Below are 18727 nucleotides of genomic sequence, written 5' to 3'. Positions count from 1 at the left end.
ATTAGGACTGGAAGTGTACTTACCTAACCTAGGTTTTATTCCTCTCCACCAAAAGATTTAAAATAAATGTAAGAAGACTACCAAATTGTAAGAAGGTAATAGATGTATTATTCCCCAATCTATCATAGTGAAAATGATAGAAAACTGAGAGAAAAGGAAAACCCACTTAAGGATCCACAAGTGATCTCATTGGGACTATATTTTAACTTCTCTAAAAACAGAAGCCTCAAGGCAGAGGACAACAAAGATGGAATCAAACTACCTGTCAACCAAACATCTAGCAAAACTAGATAATTCAAACCAAAACATAATACAGAATAAGAAATCAAGGCAAATAGGGCATTCTCAAGTGTATGTATGTATGTATTACATATTACATATGTAATAATAATTAAGTTGTATAATTACATAAGTTGTATAGAAATAACATTTCTAAATTTCACTGGAATTACTATAAAGCATATATATGTATATATATACATATATTAAAGAAATTGAAATACTACAATAGAGTTTGCTTTCAGCTGGAGATATAGCTGAAGTAGTAAGAGTCCTGCCTGAGAAGCATGACATCCTGAGTTCAAAATTGAAAAAAACAAGACAGGAGATTCATGAAACCCAAAGGCAAAATGACATTAATCCAATCAGGACAGCCTCAGACAAAAGGAGAAACCCTCTCAAAAATAAGCAAAGCAGGAAGTAGAAGTGTGGCTCAAGTGGTAGAGTACAAGTATTCAGCAGAAGCCACAAGCATTCAGCAGAAGAAGCCAAGGGACACTAGGAAGCTCTTGAGCTTATGCCCCAATACTGGCACAAAAATAAGTAGATTCAAAAGGGCTGGAGGTATGACTCAAAAGGATAGACTGGGGGCTGGGAAGGTGGTAGAGCGCTTGCCTTGCATGCCTGAGGCCCTGGGTTCAATTCCTCAGCACCACATAAACAAAAAGAAAAACCCGGAAGTGGCGCTGTAGCTCAAGTGGTAGAGCACTAGCCTTGAGCTGAAGAGCTGAGGGACAGCACCCAGGCCCAGAGTTCAGGCCCCATGACTGGACCCAGAAAATCCCCCAAAATCAAAAGAATAGACTGCTGAGCAAGCCCAAAGCCTTGAGTCAAACTCTTGTGCTAATAAATAAATGAATAAATTTTTGCTGTCCACAAGGGACAAACTGTAGGTCTGAAAATAAGAAAACAATGAAAAAGCTTATTCAGAGTTGACTGCAGTGACCAAATTTATCAGACAAAATAGACTGAAAAGGTGGCTCAGTGGTAGAGTGCTTGCCTTGCATGCATGAGGCCCTGGATTCTATTCCTCAGCACCACATAAAGCAGAAAAAGCTGAAAAGTGGCAATGTGACTCTGGTAAAGCACTTGCCTTGAGCTGAAGAGCTCAGGGACAGCACGCAGGCCCAGAGTTCAGGCCTCACATTCGGCCAAAAAAAAAAAAAAATTAAAATCTTTTCATAATGATGAAAAGAGACAAGAAGATGTAACAAACATTTGCATACCTAACAGTTCATAAATTCTTCACAATTCTGGGGTTTTGTTGGTGGTGGTGGTGGTCGTAGGTCTTGAACTCTGGGCCTGGGCGCCTTCAGCTCAAGGCTAGCACTCTTATCACTTGAGCCACAACACTACTTCCAGTTTTCTGGTGGTTAATTGGAGATGAGAGTCTCACGGACTTTCCTGTCTGGGCTGGTTTGAACCACGATCCTCAGATCTCAGACTCCTGAGTAGCTAGGATTACAGGTGTGAACCACTGGTGCCCAGCTAATTCTGTATTTTGCTGTAAAAATTCTGAAGTAAGAATTGATATGCTAAGGGTGTCTTAGTGTAGATGGTATGTTAAGGCATTTGAGATTTGGGTTCAGTCCCCAGTTTTCATACACATGCCATAAGTTAGAGAATACAGGGGGATATAAACATTTTTAGCAATAAATGTTGCTTTGATATACAGCACTTTCAGGAATAACTAAATAACTACAGGAATAACTAAATAGAAAATCAAAAAGGAAAAGAGTAAACAATTACCAGGTGTTCACACACCATGAGGCACAAACTGATCATTTACTTGAACCAGTAAACAATTGGCAAATATATGAAAGCAGTCAGAAACACTGGATCCAGGCAACTCCCTCATGTAAAAGAAATATTTAGCACTGGGACACAGATAAACTATCTAATATATGCATATCTAGTATATGCATCAAGGATCCACAGGCCAAGCACTGTTACTAAGACTTCAGCTCAGTTCCACCTGTCTGATAACACCTACAGCTGTTAGTCTGGATCCAGTAAGCTAGAGATGTAACTAAGAGCCTAGATCCTGCTCTGTCTCAAATAAGCTAGGCACTTCAATTTAAGAGTGCTTGGCCTCAACAGCTCAGAGACAGTTATGGGATTAGGTTCCCTACATTACAATCATCTCTGACCATCTGCAGTGACCTTTTCATCTATATCAGCTCTCTAATCTTGCATTAAACAAAAAGCCTCTTTGAACCTTGTAGCTGCCTCATCCCTTTCCTAGCCAATTGGTAACCTCTACATTTTAGGTGGGCTAGGTGATCAGAGAGTTAATAGTAATAAGGAAGAACCTGTGTTCCCTGGCACTGGTGGCTAATGCCTGTAATACTGTACTAGATACCCAGGAGACTGAGATCAGAGGATGACAGTTTGAAGCCAGTCTGGGCAGGAACGTCCCTGAGATTTTTTTTTAAAACATTTACTGGGGCTGGGAAGGTGGCTCAGCCCTGGGTTCAATTCCTCAGCACCACGTAAGCAGAAAAAGCTGGAAGTGATGCTGTGGCTCCAGTGGTAGAGTGCTACTCTTAAGCTGAAGAGCTGAGGGACAGTGCCCAGGCCCAGAGTTCAGGCCCCATGACCAGCAAAAAACAACCAAAAAAAAAAAACTTTACTAAAGAAAATGTCATCTATATAATAAAACTAGAGGTACAAGTCTAACAAAAGTATAAAATAGAATATTGAATAGGTTATGGTTTGGGAACAAAGCCAATAAAGATGATGTTCATTTTTTACTAACTTACTATAACTTTAAAATGCATATGGATCACTTGAGAAGTTGTTTGTAGCTTCTGATGCAGTAAAGATGGGAATAAGTTCACCATTCTAAGACTCCATGAACCTCCAATTGATGGCACTCTGCATGGTCTGGCGATCATTTATTGAAAGGAACAAGATTATTTTACATTCACAAGAATTCACAGTGCTGACTGTAAGGTTTTAGGTGAGGAAAGAACATGCAGGAAGAGGGAAAGGTAAGAAAGGAAAAGTTTATTGGGGTACACTCCCGGGCAAACTCCCTGGTAGGGATCAGAGAGGTCGCACAGAGTCTGGTGGTAGCAGGGTTTATATGGCCAGGATCAGCAGGAACTTTTAGCACATAATTTGTTTTGCAAGCTTGAGCAGTTTCAGGCTAGTGCCCCCAAAGAACAATTGGGACAAGTGGTATATGAGGAAGTGGCTTTTCTCGGCTTCCTCTGCCTTTCAGCGGCACTGTCACTGACATTCTCAATTTTAAAGAGAAGGAAATTGAAGGAATGAGTTGTCAACGCTGTCTTAATAGATGCAGTATTAATGAGGGTGGTAGTAGCTCAAGAGTTAGTGTTGGTGTTTCCTTAAGTATGTAAGGGCTAAGCCCAAGAAATGTTTGCCATGAGCAAAGGTTTTCTTTCTCTGCTTCCTGGCTGCCATGTGTTAATCTGCTGTCTTGTAACATACTCTCTACAGTCATGGACCGAAACACCAGAAACTGTGAGCCTACGTGAGATTTTCCTTATGCCAGGTTAGCAGAGTCATGACGGAGCTAACACAAACACACATCTAAAAATTTTTTACTGCTTCTCACGGCCACTTTACTTACTTTGGATGTATATGTACTAGAACATTAACTTGAAGAAAGTAGAAACATTTCAGTTTCTAGTATTTAGAATATGATAAGCACATAAGAACTACTTCTTTGGCAATTCTGCCTTGAACATCTGTGTGTATGCACTGCAATCTCCTCTAAAGTTCCTCATATGCCTCATCCTTTTTAGTCCAAGATGCTCATTGAGGCACAAAGACAGCCATAACCAACCAAGCTAGGATCTGAAGCATTTTGGAGGATGGAAGTAGAGTTGATGACAAGACTCCCAAAGTCTGGATCTTCTAACTGCCTCCAAAACATATAACCCTTCAGTTTCTCTGGGCTCTTCTGCTAGCTAGAGACAACCTCATAACCTATAAGTCTGCAAGCCATTCATTTCCTCTGATGTCACTATTCTGACACAAAGGGTACCAACAGAAAACTACCAAGAAGCACATGGCTTATCCTGTCACTGCGACACCAACTTCCCTCCAGCCCCACCCATAGCATCATAGAGGTACTGCATAACTACAGAATCACATCCTAGTGTTCACATTCTAAACTCCAGTTGTTCACAAAATTCATTTTGTTTCAGATCCAAGAGCAAGAGACAGGGTATACACCACAACTCAATTCTAGGATTTGGAAGCTGCTGATTTTGAACTGTTTTTGTAGTTAAGGATATTTCTAGTAAGGTGCTAATTGGAGGTCAACTTAAAGAGTAGGATTTAAGAAGATCAAGTCCCTGGGCCCCCATTCAATAAGTGACCCAATTATGGGAAGTATTTGAGTACTGTGGGCCCCCAAGTAGAGGGAAGAATTTCACCATCATCATCTACTGGGGCTTCCATCTCTATCGTGAAGGAGGATTATCAGTGTAGACCTTCCTGGTTTGCAAACTTTGGCAAATAATCAGCAACTTTGTGTCCTCATAGAGAGGAGGGTGGAGCCCCCAATAAAATGTCTACTGTTGCTCCTATGTCTGGCATAGAGGACTATAATCTGCACAGATCCTCCTGGCTTACCAACACTGACAAATATCCATCCACTCAAGTCCCCATAGTGGAGGACGGATCTCCCAGGAAAACATCTATTGGGCCTCTTGTTTTGGCCACAGAGGATGGTAATCTGCACAGGCCCTCCCTGATTTTTGATCACATATGTCAGAACTTACTGTATCTCAAAGTAGTGGAGGCCACACCAGTATTCTTAAGAGGAGGAACATAATCTGCACACTCTCCTGGCTGACCAACAATGGTGACTGTCCAACCATTGTGGACTCCCAGTCATCACCTGGGGCTCATATCTCTGCCCTGAAGGATAATCTGTGCAGACCCTCCTGTATGATAACTAACAGCAATTTTTCAACCACTGCATGCCCTCAAATCTTTGACGATGTAGCCCCCAAACCGACAACTTCTGGGAATCATCTCTTCCTTGTAGGGAGAGAGATGTACAGAGCCCGAGCAATGATCAACCTCCCCCTTATGAACTTGAAACAAAATCCTGCAGGGTCAAACTGTTGTAGTCCAGGATTGGAGTGTATATCATCAACAGGGGAATGTAAACCCTGCAGAACCTCCTCAAACCAACAAGAAAGAGCATGTAACTGAGAGCCCTGAAGGAGATACACGAACCCCTGGGCTCTCAGCTTCAGCAGTTATACCTCAGTTGAGGACCCAACTGTTGGACTTCAGTTTGTCAGGGCCAAATCTGCTATTGATGAAGTTAAATTACACATGATTGCTGTGTCTATCAAGACTAGTCCCAGACACCTTCAGTGGCCAATTAATTGAGGGCAGAGCCATTAGTAACTCAGCTGCCAAGAAACATTCAGCAGCCAAAGAGACTAAACCAGGCAAGGGCAAAATGTCATCTAAGGTTGGGCAAGACTGTATAATTTGATTTGAGTACCCCCAAAAACTATTCAACCTCCGGTTGCCAGGTGTAAGTCAATAGCAGAGGGCACTAAACTGCCTAAGACCACCTCCAAAACCAAGAGGGGACATAAAGCAAAGAGCTGTCCACTCATAGACAACTATGCTGAATTCAAAGCTAGATTTAACTTTATAGGCAAAGTGAAATAGCACAACACGTCTTTACTGCCTATCACCTCAAATACACAAATATACCCTATTGACCAAAAAAACCTGTACATTCTCAAAGAGCTGAAGGCAAAGTTGTTGGAAACACCACCACAGAGACTAGCTCATTAACAGATGATGTTGTTAGGCAGATCCTCATCAAAGATCACTAAGAGGGTAAATTTTTGCCTGAGCCCCAAAGGAGCAGAGGACCCAGCCACTAAACACATGGCTGCTAGGGATATAGTCAAGGCAAGGCTGCCTCTCCCACTAATTGTACACAAAACCTCAAATCTCCAAAGAACAAAGGGAGAAACCACTAGATCCCAGGCTGTCAAAGCTACTTCAGTAGTAGAGGATTTAAACCAAGATGGGGCCATCTTGCTCAGAAAGAGCATGCAAGAAGCTAAGAGCCTTCAATTAGCTGAGGCCACAAATTCAGGCTGCTGGATTTAATCCAACAGCTGAGACCACTGAACTAGATGAGGCCACTCAGAACATCAAGACCACAGATCAAACTGTTGGCCTCCCAAAAGCACTTGGCCTAACCACTGGACTCTTACCTGCTAGAGCTAATTCCTCCCAAGAGGTTTAGTTTTCAAGGCCCCCAATAGTCACTAAAAATGCACACCTCATCATTAATCCCCAAGCCAGGCCGCTGGACTTTTGGCTGCCAGGAGTAATTTGAAAATCAAAGAAGCTAAAATATTTAAGGATGACTCCATCTTCAAAAATGGTGCACCAAACGCTGCACTTCAAATGAGTTACACTTCTGCCTGCCAGGGTTAATCCAGCATAATTTAAATTATGGGCTGCTTCCAGCAGGAATAAGACCATATTTGATCTTAGACTTACAGGTACCAACTTCAGTCCTACTCATCCCCAAGTAGAAAAACTGCAAGAACTTAGTAAACCTGGACACAGTGGGGTAAATACCCAATACCTCAGACCAGTCTACATGCCTTACCTGTCATCTTGGGTGAAAAAACACATGGATTCTTAGAACATACTTCCTCAGTGCCCCAGAAGTCATATATTGCTAACTATAAAAGAAGTTTGCACAGGGCACTGGTGGCTCACACCTGTAATCCCTGCTACTCAGGAGGCTGCAATCTGAGGACCATGGTACAAAACCAGCCTGGGCAGGAAAGTCTGAGAGACTCTTTTTTGTTTTTTTTGAGGCGGGGGTCCAGTCATGGGGCCTGAACTCTGGGCCTGGGCACTGTCCCTCAGCTCTTCAGCTCAAGGCTAGCGCTCTACCACTTGAGCCACAGCGCCACTTCCGGCTTTTTTTCTTTTTGCTTATATGGTGCTGAGGAATCGAACCCAGGGCCTCATGCATGCAAGGCAAGCGCTCTACCACTGAGCCACCTTCCCAGCTCCTGAGAGACTCTTATCTCCAATTAACCACCAGAAAACTGGAAGTGGCATTGTGGCTCAAGGTAGTAGAGCTCTAGTACTGAGAGAATAAGCTCAGGGACAGTGCCCAGGCCCTGTGTTCAAGCCCCATGACCACCACCACCAAAAACAACAACAACAAAAAAGAGCTGAAAACAGAAGGTAACTTAATAAGGAAACCAGTGGAGGCTCCCCGGAAGATATCCATTCAAGAATAATTCATATCTGTCAAGTACAGCTGCAATAAAACAGGAAGCAGCTACATAAAGAAACTTTGTTAAGAGCCATGACACATCATTTCTGGAACATTCAGTCATAAGTAATTAGCCATATTGAAAAATATCTCAGTGCAGTTGTACACTGGCATTCATGACAGACTGAGGATTGACTAGTCATTTGTGGGACTGTGAACCTTAGCCTGGGAATACAATGCAATGTTTCAGTAGTGTTCCTTCAGAGGAAAGAAGAATCAATTTTATGTGCTCCAGAAATTCTAAGTGATAAAATCTTCAAATATAAATTTCCATTTTATTTATATATAAAACACATTCATCTAAAATTAGGCTGGAAACAACTTTAGGTCCAGCATTAAAGTTGATAGATAGATAGATAGATAGATGCATATATATTACAATTTTGAGAAATTGTAAACTGAAAAACTTCCAAATTAACTTTCCAAAACTCTTCCTTTATTTGCATGTGAAATGACTTCATAGAAAATTGGATAAAGGATAACATTCTCCTTCAATGTTGTTTAGTTTCAGCATTAGCATATTTCATATGTACTTTTATTATGCTTCCAAGAATTTGTAAGGGCTGAAAAATTTCCAAAGTAGTTTTCCTTTTTGACTTCAGAAGAAAATTTGGGCTAACATCAAATTCTCCTTCAATGCAATTTTTTTTGGGGGGGGTCAGTTGTGGGGCTTGAATTAAGGGGCTGGGTGCTGTCCTTGAGCCTCTTTGTGTTCAAGGCTAACACTATGCCACTTGAGCCACAATACTACTTCCAGTTTTTGAGTGGTTTATTGGAGATAAGAGTCTCATAGGGACTTTTCTGCCCAAGCTGGCTTCAAACCATGATCCTCAGCTCTCAGCCTCCTGAGTAGCTAGGATTACAGATGTGAGCCACCGGTGCCTGGAAGCAATGAAATTTTTAATACTAGTATTTATGTACTTTGGAAATGTGTGCTGTTGTTAAAAGTATATTAATAAAATAATTAAAATCCTACTTGGAGTTACAATTTTAAAAAGAAAACTTTGCTGGAGAGTGAGTGAATGCCTTATGTAAGGAATCATGTAAAAGGGATGGAATGTGGGTATAAGGAGAGGCAGCCTAGTGGAAGACCAAGTATAAGAGTCTGGAGGGAATAGAGCAAGTTTAACAAACCAAAGACTACCATGGAATATTGAGGAATCAGACTTCATAGTAAATTTGATGGGAGTAGGGCTGTAACAAGCCCGGGAAAAGCAAGGAAGACGATTCATGAAGAGTTTACATGACAGGATAAAGTAATAAAAACTGCTGATCAGTTTCCTACTGCTGTGAGAAACCTCTGAGAAAAAAGCTTAAGTGAGGTAAAGTTTGATCTAGCTCACTATTTCAGACAAGTATGGCAGGGAGGTGAGGACAGAGCAGAGAGAACAAGAGGCGGGAAGAAATAAGAGAGGGAGAGAATAAAAGGGGAAAAGGAGGACAGGAGGGAAAGGGAAGAAGAGGAGAAAGGAGAGATGAAGGAGGGGAGCATGCTTTCTTTTCCTCCTTTTATTTTATCTGGGGCCCAGGCTATGGGAAGGTGTCACCCACATTTGGGAAAAGTTTTCCCCATTTAGTAACTCCTCACTGGAAATGACCTCATAGACATAACCAGAAGCTTTCCTAATCTAGCCATTTCTCAATCCAATCAGCTTCGCCTGCATCACAATCCACTCCATGTCAACTCTCGTGTACCCTTAGGAGACATTTGACACCTAGCCCCCCAAAAGCTCATGTTTATCTCATGCAGAATATATTCAGTTCATAACCCTACAGTCTCACAGTTCCAATATTGCTCAAATGTTCATTTCCACAATTTCTTCTGAGACTCTGGGCTAACTCTTTATTTGTCTAGCATTTGTTTGAAGTCTTTTCTAAACAGCATCCATACCATTTCCAAATTCTTCCCACCATGTATTTGCAGAGGCTTCCGAATCATATCATTGGGAATAAAAAGTCCACTCTCAATGCCAATTTTATATGTTAGTAACTTTTTCTGTCATGGTTACAAATAACTTCTGGAGACCTCTGCTCTGTTATCCTTACTCATAGCTCAAGTGCTGAAGGCTCCATCTCTGCACTGTTATGATGGACAAATCGCTTTCTCTAGCATCTCGTGGGAGTTGAGTATTTGCCCTCTTGCTTCATTGAACTTTCCAGGAAGAAGCAACATTAGTGCCACTCCTGAAACCACAGAGTTACCTCTGTGGTCTTGTGCCATGAAGTACCCTACTATCTTGTGTGGTCAGGAAGCAGAGACAGGAAAAGGAACACTTAACCCCAATTACCACTAAAAAGCTGGAAGTGGAGCTACAGCACAAGTGGTAGAGTGCCAATCTTGAGTGAAATAGCTAAGAGATAGCATCCAGGTCTGGAGTTACCTGCAAAAAAGAGAAAAAGGAAAGCGAGTTGGGGAGAGAGAAGAGAGAAGAGAGAAAATCAACAGCCGAGGCTATCAAGTGTCCTAAGTAGCACTTGGTTGAATAAATGCCAGTGAAATTGATGTAGCTTGTGAGTTTCTTGTTATTTAATAAATTCTGACATTATGGAAAGACTCTAGTATGTAGGTCTGTTTCTGACATAGCTTGCTCAGAACACTTTTTAAATGGATCACTAAGGCCCCAGTCAGCAGGATTTAGAGCAGTCCCCCATGGGAATTCCTCTGCCCATCCCCACCCCCACCCCCAACCTGCCAAGGACAAAGTATTTTACAAAGTCCACTGATGCAAATGCTAATCTCTCTCCTCTGGAAACATCCTCAGAGACAAACCTAGCCTTTGACCTGATTCTAACATGTTTCTGGAAGCACTCAGTCACTATACCTGCCAATGTACAAATAATGAAAGCAGAGCTTGAAGGCAAATGAAGACATCTTAAGGAAAAAAGGAATGTGACATTGAGGTTCAAAATCTGTCATCCTGCTCCTGAGGGAAAGTGACTTGACTTTAAGAGAATGCTCTGGAGCTTGGTTGGAAGGAAGTGTATGGAACAGAGGGTATGCCCCAAGACCAGAGAGTTGGTCTGCAAGAATCCCAAATTCACCAGTTCTGAGAACATAAAAGATACAATTTAAGAAAAATTGTCTCAGCAAAAAGCTAACATGCCAAATTGTCAAAAGAAAAATTCATGCAGAGATAAGGAACTTTAGCACCCCAACTAACTTGAGCCTTACATATAACATGCCCTACACAAAACATGACACTTCTTCTGTGACCACATTTCCAGCCTATTGGACTGTGCTTTGCTTCCTGCTTTTCTGCTTTGCTAAATACTGTACAACTTCTGGAAGTATATATTTGTTACCTTACAGCTATGGAGGTCAAATGTCTAAAATGATGCTCCAGGAAATAAGTGAAGTATTACAGGGCTACCTTCCTCTAGAAACTATACGGAAAAACCCATTCTCTTCCTTTTCCAGTTTAGAAATTGCCTCACTATTTGGTCCCTTCCTCCATCTTCAAGGAGAGAGACAGTTGCTCAGGTCTCATAGCCCATCAGTGACACACTAAATTTTCTGCCTCTCTCTCCCACATTTAAGACCCTTGTGGTTTTAGCAGGCTCACCTGGATATCCAGGATCCTCTACCTCTTTTAATATCATCTGGAGAGACAAATGGCAGGTTTTTGCCCTTACTAAGGATCCAGGGAGTAGATACTCAGGGAGTTTTCTGTTGCTGTTGTTATTGTATAAGTGATGTACAGAAGGTTACAGTTACATAAGTCAGGTAATGAGATCATTTCTTTTTGAAAAGCCTCACTCTTTCCCTCGCTTTCTCCCAGTTTTCTCCCTCCCATCCCCTGCCACCCACAAGTAGCATAGTTCATTTTCAACATAGTGTCTAGTGAGTACCACTGCTACATTTGATTACCCTTTGTTCTACCATTTCTGTGCTTTCCCCCTTACCATACCTCAAACAGATAAACTTAAAAACAAAATAATAGGCACAGAAAACAAAAACAGCAACAAAGGAAAAAGAAAAAAAACCCTTGTTTCCATTTCTTGGAGTTCATGTCAATAAATATAATTTTATATGATGCACATAACTATTGAGCCTTTGTGATCCTCTCCTAAGAATATCTTCCTTTAGCCTCACTGTGTGAATGTCTAGAGTCCTGTATAATTGATCATGTCCAAGTTTATTTTTTGTCTTTTACTATAGGCACATTCTAGTTACAACAAATGAGGGAAGCCATGCAACCTATTTTTTGGAGGGGTCTTGCTTACTTCATTTAATATAATTTTTTCAAGTCTTTCCATTTCCTTATGAATGGTACAATATCATTCTTTCTGATAGAAGCAGTATTTAAAAACTAACAATAACAGACTCTTACAGGGATGTGGCCAAAAGGGCACTTGGTGGGAATGTAAACTTGTTCAGCCACTCTGGAAAGCAGTATGGAAGTTCCTCAAAAGACCAAACATGGAGCCAGGCACTGATGGTTCACACCTGTAATCCTAGCTACTATGGAGGCTGAGAGCTGAGGATCATGGTTCAAAACCAGCCCAGGAAGGAAAGTCTGTGAGACTCTTATCACCAATAAACAACCAGAAAACCAGAAGTGGCACTGTGACTCAAGTGGTAGAGCACTAACCTTGAGCTGAAGAGCTGAGGGACAGCACCCAGGCCCAGAGTTCAAGCACCATGACTGACAAAAAAGGAAGAAAGAAAAAAGAATTACTCAAAATAAGAGGTCTGAACTTCCTGACACTGACATGGCCATTCTGTGATTCAACCCCATACACCTCGCCCTCGGAACAGCTACATCTGGTACTCCCAAATCTGTGCAAAGCCATGAGGGCTTTGCACAGCAAAGCAAAGGCCAAGAAGACAGCTGGTAGCAGCATAAAAATTGTGAAAGTGAAGAAGGAATAATGAGCCCTGGTTAAAGCATGAAACACTACTTTTCAAGGTGAAGACTTAGGAGCACATGTTATGGCAAATTGAAATTACTTCACTTCATGGGGGAGAAATAACTCTGTGTGTGTGTGTGTGTGTGTGTGTGTGTGTGTGTGTGTGTGTGTGTGTGTGTGTGGGTGTGTGGGTGTGTGTGGGTGTGGGTGGGTGGTGGGGCCTGAACTCTGGGTCTGGGCCCTGTTCCTCAGCTCTTCAGCTCAAGGCTAGCACTCTACCACTTGAGCCACAGTGCCACTTCTGGCTTTTTCTGCTTATGTGGTGCTGAGGAATGGAACCCAGGGCCTCATGCATGCAAGGCAAGCACTCTACCACTGAGCCACCTTCCCAGTTCAGAGAAATAACTCTTGTTCATAAATTGACGGTGTCAATAAATTCATTCATGGTTCACTTAAAAAAAAGAATTACTCAAAATAAATTTCTAAAAGCCTTTAAAAATAGAACTTCTCTGGTCCATGCACTGAACAGAAATCCTGAGACTCTTATCTTCGATTAATCAGCAAAAAGCCAGAAGTGGATCTGTGACTCAAGCTGTAGCATACCAGCCTTGAGCAAAAACAAAAACTTAAGTGAGATCATGAAGCCTTGAGTTCAAGCCCCAGTACTGCCATTTAAAAAAAAGGAAAATAAAGGCACATCTCTATTAGGGATCCATGTCATAAGATCAATTATATTATCACTTAATTTACCACTGAAGTACCATCCTATGAGCTTTTGGCAGTTTTCATGGAAGGAATCTAGAAAATTCTCTCTAGGTCTTGCTGGAAAAGTTTGAGGAAACCCCAACCTTTTCTAAGAAATCAGAGCTTCAACACTTCTAAAAACCTCATGCCCACAGTCCTGGCTTCCTGATTTCTTCATTCAACCCCAAGGGAACCCTTGGTTCACAACCTCCTCTTTGAGAGTGGAAAGGATGGGGATGTGAATGACCCTGTTGATGAGTCGGAGCTATGTGGTCCTGGGCCATCTCTGGAGGGCACCCAGGCTTGGCTGAATAAGATGGCTGGCAGACTAGAATTCAGGGCAGTGACCATAAGCTTGTTACTGAATATCTTCTAGGTCTTTAGTATAACTAGGTACAGTGTGGATGGGTCCTTGATAGAACATAAGGGAGGAAATAAGCTAAACAATACCTTTTAGGAAGTGATACTGCTGTCATAAACAAATGAGCATTATCAGGGCTAAAGGATATAGCTCAGTAGTGCTTGCCCAACATGCATGAGACCCTGGGTTTGATCTCCAGCACCACAAAGAGAAAAACCAACTAAACAACAAGCCTATCAGGAATAGCAAGGTGAGCAAAAATATAATTTCTATAAATATGATAAAATTAGTTAATGCAATAGACTTCTTATCCTATCTTTGGTATTTTTGGAAATCCAAACCTCACAAACTCCCACCTGGAATGTGGGAACTTTCTCCCTTCACACTACCTCATCATTACAAAGGCCTAAGGTTTAATTCTAGCCAGGCTGAGCCTGCTTGTGCCCACTCTGTTTTTCTAGGAATCTCTTATGTGAATAATGAATATTCTCTTAAACTCTCTGGCATTGATGTTATCAGCCTCTAATCTACCTATTTATTGAGGACAAGTTCCACTGCTTCTGTAGAGTGACTGCATAATAATTGGCTTTGTATAGACAGGATGGTCTAGGCTATGACTATACTTCTTGAAAATCTGGTTTTGCTCTTGGCTTCCTCAATGGGTATGAACTACTACCTACAGAGTATAGTATGTCGCCACAGAATATTGTGAACTAAGTCATACTGTGCTGAATCTATTTGTTCCCAGAGAGAATATTTTAAGTTCAGCCAAACTAAATTGAAAGTTCAGATAATTGGGAGAGAGTATTGGGTTGAATGCATCCATAAATGACCCTGTATTGTATTGGTCTGAACATCCCTGTGATCTCAGATTGAATCATGTCGCAATTGCAGCATAAATTATGACTGAGCTGATTTCAGGGGATCGATTTTGACCCTGTGATGGTTGGATATATGTATATGAATATAAATATATATATGTATGTATATATATATTGTGTATATATATATGTATATATATATGTATGTATATATATTGTGTATATATATATATATATATATATATTGTGTGTGTGTATATATATATATATATATTCCAAGCAGGAATCAGACTTCCTTCTATAAAGTGATCAGGGGAAATACAGATACCTTGTGCAATATATGGTACATTAGATGTCACTCGAGGAAGAAAAATCAGGTTTAGAGGTATAGCTTCAGTGGTAGAGTCACTTGCTTTCCTGACAAGCACAAGGCCAAATTCAAACCCCAGTACTGCCAAAAAGAAAAAGAGCCAGGGGCTGGGAATGTGGCCTAGTGGTAAAATGCTTGCCTAGCATGCAAGCATTGAACCTTGGTTTCAATTTCTCAGTACCACATAAACAGAAAAAGCCAGAAGTGTTTTTGTGGCTCAAGTGGTAGAGTGCTAGCTTGAGCAACTGAAGCTCAGGGACAGTGCCCAGGACCTGAGTTCAAGCCCCAGGATTACAAAAAAAATTTTTTTCAAAAAAATTCAAGAGCGCCTTCTCTCCAATGAGCCAGCAAGTGGCTCAAGTTGTAGAGTGCTAGCCTTGAGTGAAAAAAGCAGAGACAGTACTCAGGCCTTGAGTTCAAGTCCTGTTACTGGCAGAAAAATACGTAAATAAAAAAAAATAATATATATATATATTTAAAAAGAAGAAGCAGTCCCTATGCAACCTGCTAAGGCCACGACTCCAAAGAGCAAATGCCTCACTAAGACCCTGTGATGGTTAATTTTATGTGTCAACACGAAGGTCATGGGGCTCAGATATATTGTTATGTTGTTATAGTTTGGATTTGGAACATCTCATGTATTGAAAGTCTTGGTTCTTTGGGAGGTGATAGAAACTAACGGAGATGGGGCCTGGTTGGAGGAAGTTAGGTCATGTGACAAGTACCAGCAAATGGGAATACTAGGACTCCAGCCCTTATCTCTCACTCCCTTTGTTTCCAAGATGCTCTGAGGTGAGCAGCTTTACAGCTTTGTTCTCCCATCCTTTCCTTGCGATGATGTTCTGCTACATCACAGGGCCAGAGTAACCATGAACTGAAATTGAATCAAAATACATCTCTTCTCATTTTTTGGGGGGGGGGGGTCCGGTCGTGGGGCCTGAACTCTGGGCCTGGGCACTGTCCCTCAGCTCTTCAGCTCAAGGCTAGCGCTCTACCACTTGAGCCACAGCGCCACTTCCGACTTTTTTCTTTTTTTATGTGGTGCTGAGGAATCGAACCCAGGGCCTCAGGTATGCAAGGCAAGCGCTCTACCACTGAGCCACCTTCCCAGCCCCATCTCTTCTCTTTTTAAGTTGATTATTTCAGGTATTTTGCTATAGTAACTGAAATCTGACTGTGACAGTGTTTTTGGATGAAATTCATACTTAAATCAAGCAGATTTCCCTTCATTATGCCAAGGGACAATCACCTACCAATTCAAAGACTGAATAGAACAAAAGACTCACTGACTTTCCTTAAGTAAGAGGCAACTCTGCCTACCATTGGCCTTAAGACTTGAGCTGCAAACTGAGTCTCTGTAGACTTCAGATTTTGGGCTTTCTACTTTCCACAATTTTGCGAGGAATTCCTGAAATTAATCACATCATGGTGCATACTTGGGAACCTAAGGCAGGAGAATTGTAAAGTTGTGGCCAGTCGGGGCAACAATAGCAAGGCCTCAAAAAACTAAGCCAAAAAAATACCAAAGCAAAAACTAGGTTAAAATAAATTAACCATGTTTCAATTGTGATATCTGAGTTGGCAGAAAGTTCCTCCTATTGTCTGGGCTTAGTCCCTCCTGGAGTTAGAAATTTACTCTCTCCCCTGAGCCCTCTTCCCCTTAGAAAAGAAAGATATCCATGAGAACAAAAATGTGATTAGAACAAAATTATTGACAAAGGGCAAAACCTCTTGGTAAAGAAAAACCCCAGACAAAGGCTGACCAGGAGTCAGCTTTTGTCCCTTCCCCATCCTTGCTAAAAAGCAAAAGAACGTCTCTCTCCCTCACTCAAGTTTACCAAGCTGGGAGCTTTCCAGAAGGCTACTGACAACCTTGAGGCTTATCTCCAGCTTCACTGAGGTGCTGTGTTAGTCAGGAGCTTATAATACAAATCATTTCTGTAATAGTGTCAATAGCATTGATAGTATCGGTCATGCTGACCAAGTCAAGATTGTTTTGCCTATGCTCCTGTGACTCAAAGCTATGTTTTGCTTCTGTAACCTTGCTTGCTTGCCTCAGTAGCAAGGCCTTAAACCCACAAGTGACACCATCATTGTCCTCCAATTGAAGACCACCACCGAGTGGTCCCACTATGGGTGACCTATTGTCAATTATTACATATAATATTTACCATAAAGAACAAATAAATTGAAAGGTCATATAACCATAACCAATGAAAATGTGCCAAACCTGCCTTGTATGGCTTGTCTCTGTAACTCTATGTAACCTACCCCTATAAAAACCCATCCTACCCTGAGATCAAGGTCATTCTCCTACTTTCCCAGTAGTAGAAAATGGACCCCATGCAGCTGTAATAAAGTTCCTAGCTCCTTTAACTGGGTGTCCTGGAGTCTCTTTTGGATCCTGGATATTATATCAATAATAATAATAATAGTAAGAATAAATAAAATATCTCTCTTTTCTATATACATCCGACTGGTTCTGTTTCTTTGGAACTAATACAGAGCCATAAATGATTCTGCTACTGCCACTATCTGTGCTTTCAGTATAAAAAAAATCCAGATCTATAGTTGAAGGAAAATTGTGTCTTGTGGAACAAACGCATATGAAAGTGACCGGAATGCCCTACTTTGGTCCCTTATAAAAGGCCAAAGGACACAACGATCCTTTTGGTAATTGTGAAGCAGACCAACAGCAAATATGGGCCTGCTAACTAGAACAGACTTACAGAAACAGATGTGGAACATCTACTTCCCCAGCTTCCATAGGGCAAATCCTGGCCTCGGTGTGGCTCCATTTGGGCCTACCATCTCATATCTTAGGGGTGAGATATCAATAAATGAAAGGAAAATTGTCATGTTTCAAAGGAGTCTTATCTTCTCAATGGACAACACACTCCAGCTAGTCTTGGGAACATCTATAAAAGACAGAACTTCTTTGTTCTCTTACTCAAGAGGCCACTGCTTAAGACGCTCTGGATGACTTGGAGTTAGTGGCTACTGAAAAGCAACATCTGGGACTCAGGTCTTTGTTTCCTAAGGAAACACATCCTACTATTGAAGTGATCCTCCATCTCAGAACTCATCTCAGAACTTCCAGCATCCCCCTCCAGTACTACTGGACCTTCATGAAAAGACCCAGTATTGGTGACACTGCAACCTGGACTTCCATCATAATCTGATTTCTATTAAGAACCTGAAGATCTCTATGTTTTCCTAGTCTCCTTTCAAATGCAATATCCAAGGTGTGGGACCCACTGCTCCATTCCTTGACATGAGAGTCAATGACCAACTCCCCAGCTTTGTTAGGCATATGGCATGCCACAGCCACCACATCAGGACAATAATCCCTTATAGCTATCATGAACCATTAGCCCTCACATAATAACCAACTTGATTAATAATGGTTTCCAATTCCGGGTACCTCCCCTTCCGGAGATCCTACGAGATTTAAGAGAAGAGTGTTAATGTTCTCTAGGGAGTTACAGGACATATGATTGAAGATAAATAAGTGGATCATATGCAACCATTAGGTCCTTGTTATTTGTTAATTTGGAGAAGTCATTTTGTTATTATGTATCACAGTGTCCTCACCTATAAAATATGGGTAATTATTTTGTCTGTCCCGCCTACGTCATAGCATACATAATAGCACACATAAAAAAACACTTTGTACTTTGGGAAGTACAAAGTCAACAACAATGAGATTTAAGTGGGTGATCCCCTAGGCAGGGTCCCATATTTGAGGTATTTTAGACAAACCATGTGAGTCACAGCAGCAGCAATAGTTTTATTGTTTCCTGGATATGTTTCAGCCTTTCTTTCTGAAGACAATAAAAAACTTCACATAGCATTATCTCGTCAGTTTATTTCTTGATGGCTGATGAATTCTAAAGCACTTCAGATCTGAAGGGCTTGATGTTGGCTCAGTGATAGCTTGCAATTAACCCTTTAGCCCCACAAAAAATAGGAAATGTCAATGA

The sequence above is a fragment of the Dipodomys spectabilis genome, unplaced genomic scaffold (assembly GCF_019054845.1).
Source record: "Dipodomys spectabilis isolate Male_0828 unplaced genomic scaffold, ASM1905484v1 ptg000187l, whole genome shotgun sequence".
Lineage (NCBI taxonomy): Eukaryota > Metazoa > Chordata > Mammalia > Rodentia > Heteromyidae > Dipodomys > Dipodomys spectabilis.
Note: the sequence above shows the minus strand (reverse complement) of the source record.